Source organism: Bombus vancouverensis, chromosome 17 (genome assembly GCF_051014615.1).
Source record: "Bombus vancouverensis nearcticus chromosome 17, iyBomVanc1_principal, whole genome shotgun sequence".
In the NCBI taxonomy this organism is placed as follows: Eukaryota; Metazoa; Arthropoda; class Insecta; order Hymenoptera; family Apidae; genus Bombus; species Bombus vancouverensis.
In genome coordinates, this window is record NC_134927.1 from 637,368 (window position 1) to 643,198 (window position 5,831).

Here is a 5,831-nt window from a genome sequence, read left to right on the forward strand (position 1 = left end):
AAAAGCAGCAATCAAATGCCACGATACGAGCAACTGGGTGGATATCTTGCCGATAGTTCTATTAGGCATACGAACAGCTATTAAAGAGGACATAAACGCGACGGCAGCCGAAATGGTTTATGGCACCGGCATACGATTGCCGGCAGAATTTTTCGTACCGACTAAACGACAGGCCAATTCGGAATTCGCAAGTCGCCTAAAAGACCGAATAGGAAAAATCAGGCCTCATCCAATTACGCGACACGGCGAAAAGAGAACCTTCGTGTACCGCGACCTCGAAACATCGCCTTACGTATTTCTGCGTCGCGACGCCATCGGAGACCCCTTACAACCACCCTACGACGGGCCGTATCAGGTTATAGAGCGAGGAAAAAAGACCTTCACTGTTAAAATAAACAATAAAAACGTAATAGTGTCCATAGACCGATTGAAACCTGCATTTCTTTTTAACGACAATATTGAACACCATAGCACGGAAAAGCGCAATGTAACAATACCGCCCGGTGCCCGAAACGAACAAAGCGAAGGGGACTCAAGAGTTCATCACACCACACGCGCGGGCAGGAGAGTTCGATTTCCTGATCGGTTTCAGGCGGGTCTCGGATAGGCGTGAGGAGCCGGCGAACGTACACCCTTGCCTGTAACATTTATATATTTTTCATTTATATAGCGTTATCACTGGTAAGGGGGTACTGTGGCGGCACGGGCCACGGAACTTTTCAACGGCTCCGGATACAAAGCGCGACGCCGCCAAAGCGCAACACCGACGTGCCCAATGTACCATCGATATCTTCACACTCTTTCCGCCGAATTCTCGGAAGAGCATACACGTGCCAGCACAGGCGGCACATCTAATGAATGCACGCTAGTGGGGATATCGATGGGCTACGAAGGGAAGGATCTGCGCGAAGAAAAACAAAAAGCAGAGTCAGTCTGTCTTGCGTCATTAAAAGTGTAGCTCCTCGGTCCTTTTTGATAGCAACGCGTCGAACGGCATCTCGGTGTCTATCGTTATTTGTTAGTTGTTACCTGTTGTCCGTTAAGTGTTATTGTTGATCATTAATTGTTAACTCTGATTGTTGATTAGTTCTAATAAACTGTTATTCGTAAAAACACCAAGAGTAGTTCCTTACGCACCTATCACTATACCACCTCATACCTTTAGTCTCTAAAACAGAATGGAACATATTACAAGTATATCCTATCCCGAGTAAAAGAAATGGAGTATTTTTGGCTCCAGTAGTCGAACATCAGATATATTTAACTTCAGGTCTTTCATTTATAAACGCTGATATCGAGTATTTCAACAAACTTTGTAAGAATCGAGCCGGAACCACTATATGCAAACAAACACTACCAATCCATGACAGAAATTCAAGAACCGATTGTCGCAGCGAAATAATAAATTTCAAACCACACATTGAACATTGTCAAATAACTGTACTTAAGATTGAAGACATTAGCTTTATACCGCTCAAAACTAGCAACTGTTACATTGCGATACCAGCAAATCCGATAGAAATAGACACAATGTGCCAAACGAAACATACCTTACAAAAACTTGACAAGCCTTCCATCATAAGAGCCAACACTTCTTGCGATATATTGTACAAAGACGAACACATGCGTATAGGCGAAACAAAAAATGAAGTCATATACGAAATCAAAACAAAAACCCTAGCGCTCAAAACAAACGATAGTTTCACTCATCTGTTAGATAAACTCGAGCGAGCACCGAAAATAATAGATAATTTACAAGGCTATAAAACAACGATCGATAAAATAGGCGACGAGATAGAAACTCTTAATTTCGAACACAGAATTAAAAATATACAGTATTGGGGACTAACCACGCTCCAGATATTAGGGTACATAGCATTAGGCATACTAGGTATATATGGATTAAACAAAATAGGGGTATTCAAATGCATCAGGAAATGTATACCGAACAAATTATGTATCAATTTATTTTGCTGCCGAAATGAAACTGTAATCAACAGCCACAATGCAACAGCCCCACCAGTACCACTCACCCTGGCCTCAACACCCAACATCTATATTCCAACCAACACATACCACTCAGATGAAGAGGAGGAATCAGCTGTAATTTTCAAGCCACGTCAAGTCCGATTCCACAAAAGTCTTCTGAAGAAAACTTGAGGGATCAAGTTCAATCTAAGAAGGGGGGAATGTCACAGACGAAATTCGAGCAGCTCTATATAACAAACCGAAATTCCGAACGCCTTATCGCGTGTGACCGTCCGGTCAGCATCCGTTCTCAGCCGCCTGAGTGGCATTCGATCACTCCAGCCGTTCTCCGAAGTTTACACTAAGTATAAACAAAACCTTCTCCCACTCCAACGAATGGAAGAATATAAATGCTCCCTTCAAAATCATCCAGTCAGTCCAAAAAAAAATTCTTAACTAATCCAAGTATCGAAAGTGTATCATCGCGAACCGAAAAAATTGTATAAATTGAGTAAAAAATAAAAAGAACTTTATCTCCTTTTCGGAAATTAACAAGTTCCTTATTTTTATCTTAATTTTACACGACAACGGCGTAGTCATCAACCCCATAAAGTGTGAATTTGATGTGAACGAAATCACATTCTTGGGACACACCGTAGACGCCAACGGGATAAAGCCGGTAGCCGAACGCGTTGACGCAATTGTAGAAGTACCGCTTCTCGCAACCGTTAAAACATTACGTAGGCACCTCGGTATGATTAACTTCTACCGACCTTTCATACCGGGGGCCGCAAAAACACTTAAGCCACTCAACGACCTGTTTAAAGGCGCGAAAAAGGGCAACGCGCCCATCGAGTGGTCGGAGCAATTCGAAGCTCGCTTCTACGAGTCGAAACGCGTCCTCGTTAACGTCACGATGTTAGCGCATCCGATACCTGGCGCGCCCATTAGCCTCGCGATAGACGCATCCGACTATGCATTAGGAGCGGCCCTGCAGCAACGCGTCAACGACACTTGGCAGCCGTTGAGTTTCCTTACCAACCTTTAAACTCCGCGCAGCGAAAGTATAGCGCGTACGATCGCGAACTACTTGCCATGTACACCGCGGTCAAGCGATTTTGACACGCCATAGAAGGAAAAAATTTCATAATTTTCACGGACCATAAACCCCTTACTTATGCGCTCAATCAAAATCCTGATAAATGTTCGCCGCGACAATTCCGACACCTTGATTGCATCGGACAATTCACCGCCAACATACGGCAGTCTGTGGATCATCAAACTCTCTCCGTCGCGCAAGAAAACGAGAACCAGTCACGTATCGGTACTTTTGCCTAAGCCACCCCACAACCGAAGTCCATTGTTTATTGTTAACAACATACAAACGTAATACTCATCTACTGGTCAACAAACGTTATAAAAAAAAACTCCTTCTCGTCCGATAACGAAAGTTAAGATGAAGAAAGTACTTAAATGGGTGACAGCTTGGGAACTTCCCGTGGTGTTGACCTTTTTGTTTTTCCAATCCTTTTTACTTTCCTTAATAATCTATTTTTAATAATCTATAGTCGAAACATGGAAAAATAGAAATGATTTAGTATTACGCGACTAATACCATATATCACTCATTTTTGCACACATTTATATTTTTTCACATATTCTATTTTTGTACATTAAAAGCAAATAAGAATATCATTTATTTCGGCTAACGCTCATGCCGCGCTGAATGGAATCGTTCTCGTCTGAAGGCAATTTGAGAGATGGGACAGAGTTTGGATCTTTGGATGTAAAAACTTGATTCCTCTGTGGGGCATGCTATCAGTCCTTTTTAGAGATATTTTTTATTTTGTTTGCCCAGTGTTGATTTATAGAGTTTGCGAATTCTTGTTTCAGTTGCGATTTTATTAACATTATAGCAGCTACTTTAGGAATTCTAAGTTTACTCTTTTGTCGTAAGAATAGTTGTATTTTAGATTGTTTAATTTGGATAGAATGTAGCTTTTGTCTCGCTGTAGTTTTTTAATTTTATTATTGATATAGGACTCGCAAGAATTTTTTTCTTTTAAGTTTGGTACGGATTCTTGAAGAAGGGTTTGTATATGTTATTCTATTTCGTCTATAAGTGAGTCGATTTGCCTCTTTGTTAGATTGACATTGTTGTGGATATTTAGGTCGCAGTTCTTTCCAGCTGATTTTGTAATTTTTTTAGTTTATTTCTTTGTACTTACACCTGGGTTCGTCACTCTGTATTTCTAGGGTTAGGAAGTCAGATGTATTTTTGCTTATCTGGAATACGAGAGCGCTATGGTCGCAATCGTAGTCTATAGTTTTGAGCGGGTTAGTTGCCCGTAAATTGAAGGAATTGTAATTGATAAAGGAATTGTAATTGTGTGTCTCCAAAGCATATGTCTAGGTATGAGACTCCTTTTGGGCAAGAGTCAATCCATTCTTCCTGCGTTTTTAATGATTGTTTTAGTTCGTTTAATTGTGTTTGTTGTTCATTTAGAGCTTTGAACATGCTTTTTTTGAAGACCTCGATAAGTTTATTATGTCCAGTTGGGGTATGGTTTTAATTGGATTTGGATTTTGCATTACGCGCGGTAATAAATTTGTTAGATGTGGTTGGTTTTCGGAGACTTGGTTTCGGCTTATTCCTTGTCGTAATATGTCTGAGAACTTTAACTACGGAATGAATTTGCGGCTTATTTGAGCAACGCATTTGTTTTTGATTCCTTGCATTTGTTGATATTTTTGCAAAGTTTTTTTGCAAAGTTCAACGAATTTTGGGCATCCTTTATACAACGCAGGATATCCGTAGTTTTTACAGTTCACGCAGTATACTTCGTCTTTATTTACCGCGTCCACTTTTTTTATTTTGCACTCGTTTGGTCCGTGCGGCTCCATGCAGTTTACATTTGCGACATTGCGTTATGTCATTTTTTCTGACTTTTTCCCATTTTACCCTAAAGTAATTTATGCGGTTCATTTTTAGTAGGTTACTAATATTGCTTTGTGGGAATTCTTGGATTATGTAAATTGGGAGCAATACATTGTTCTCTATGGATCTTTTTGTTGAGAAGCGCCAAACCTTTATCAATTGGACGTCGGACATCTGTAGTGCTTGCAACTCTGCGAGTATCTCTGTCTCGGAGAAGCTATTGTTTAGACCCTTTAATACGATCGTGTGGTACTTCCCTGATTTGAGTATATATGCGTAATCGCTGTCTTAGTTGCAATTAGGATGTCTTTCATTTTGTTAGTCTGGTATATTTCGTAGAAATAGCACGTGTTTATCTGCGTGTATTCGTTTAAAGTGGAGTGACTGTGTTTAGAGCCTCTTCAACCAGTTTTACCGTGCCCTTCGTGTCTTGGAGGATGATGTTTATTGGGAGCGGGTTGTCTCTATTTGTAGGGACAGTGGTGTCTGCGTTCTTCCTTGCAGAGGCTAGTCGCCTGTCCGGGTTGTGTCTGGCTTCTCGGCTGCGTTGTCGCTGGAGATGGGCCCACTGCGTTGTCCATTTCGCTGGGCTGCGCCAGGGACGTTGAGGGTGTCGTTGGTTATGATACATTTCTCGGTCCATTTATTATTCTCTCTCAGACTTGTGATTTCCTCTCCCGAGAGGCCGTATGCCTACTTGCTTTATTTCGTAGGTTTTCGTTCTTTTTCCTTATTATTGTGGATTCTTTTATTGTTATTATTTGAGGGCGTTGCTGATTGCTGATAATGGGGAGCTATCGGCTGAATTTATGGTTTCGTTTTTTCGGCGGTCCGCGTCTCCTGTTGTACTTTCCTCTTTGCTTACACTTTCCTGGCTACTCTCTGCCCTGTTGTTTCCCTTGGTCAGGTTTGGCGAATGGTTGAG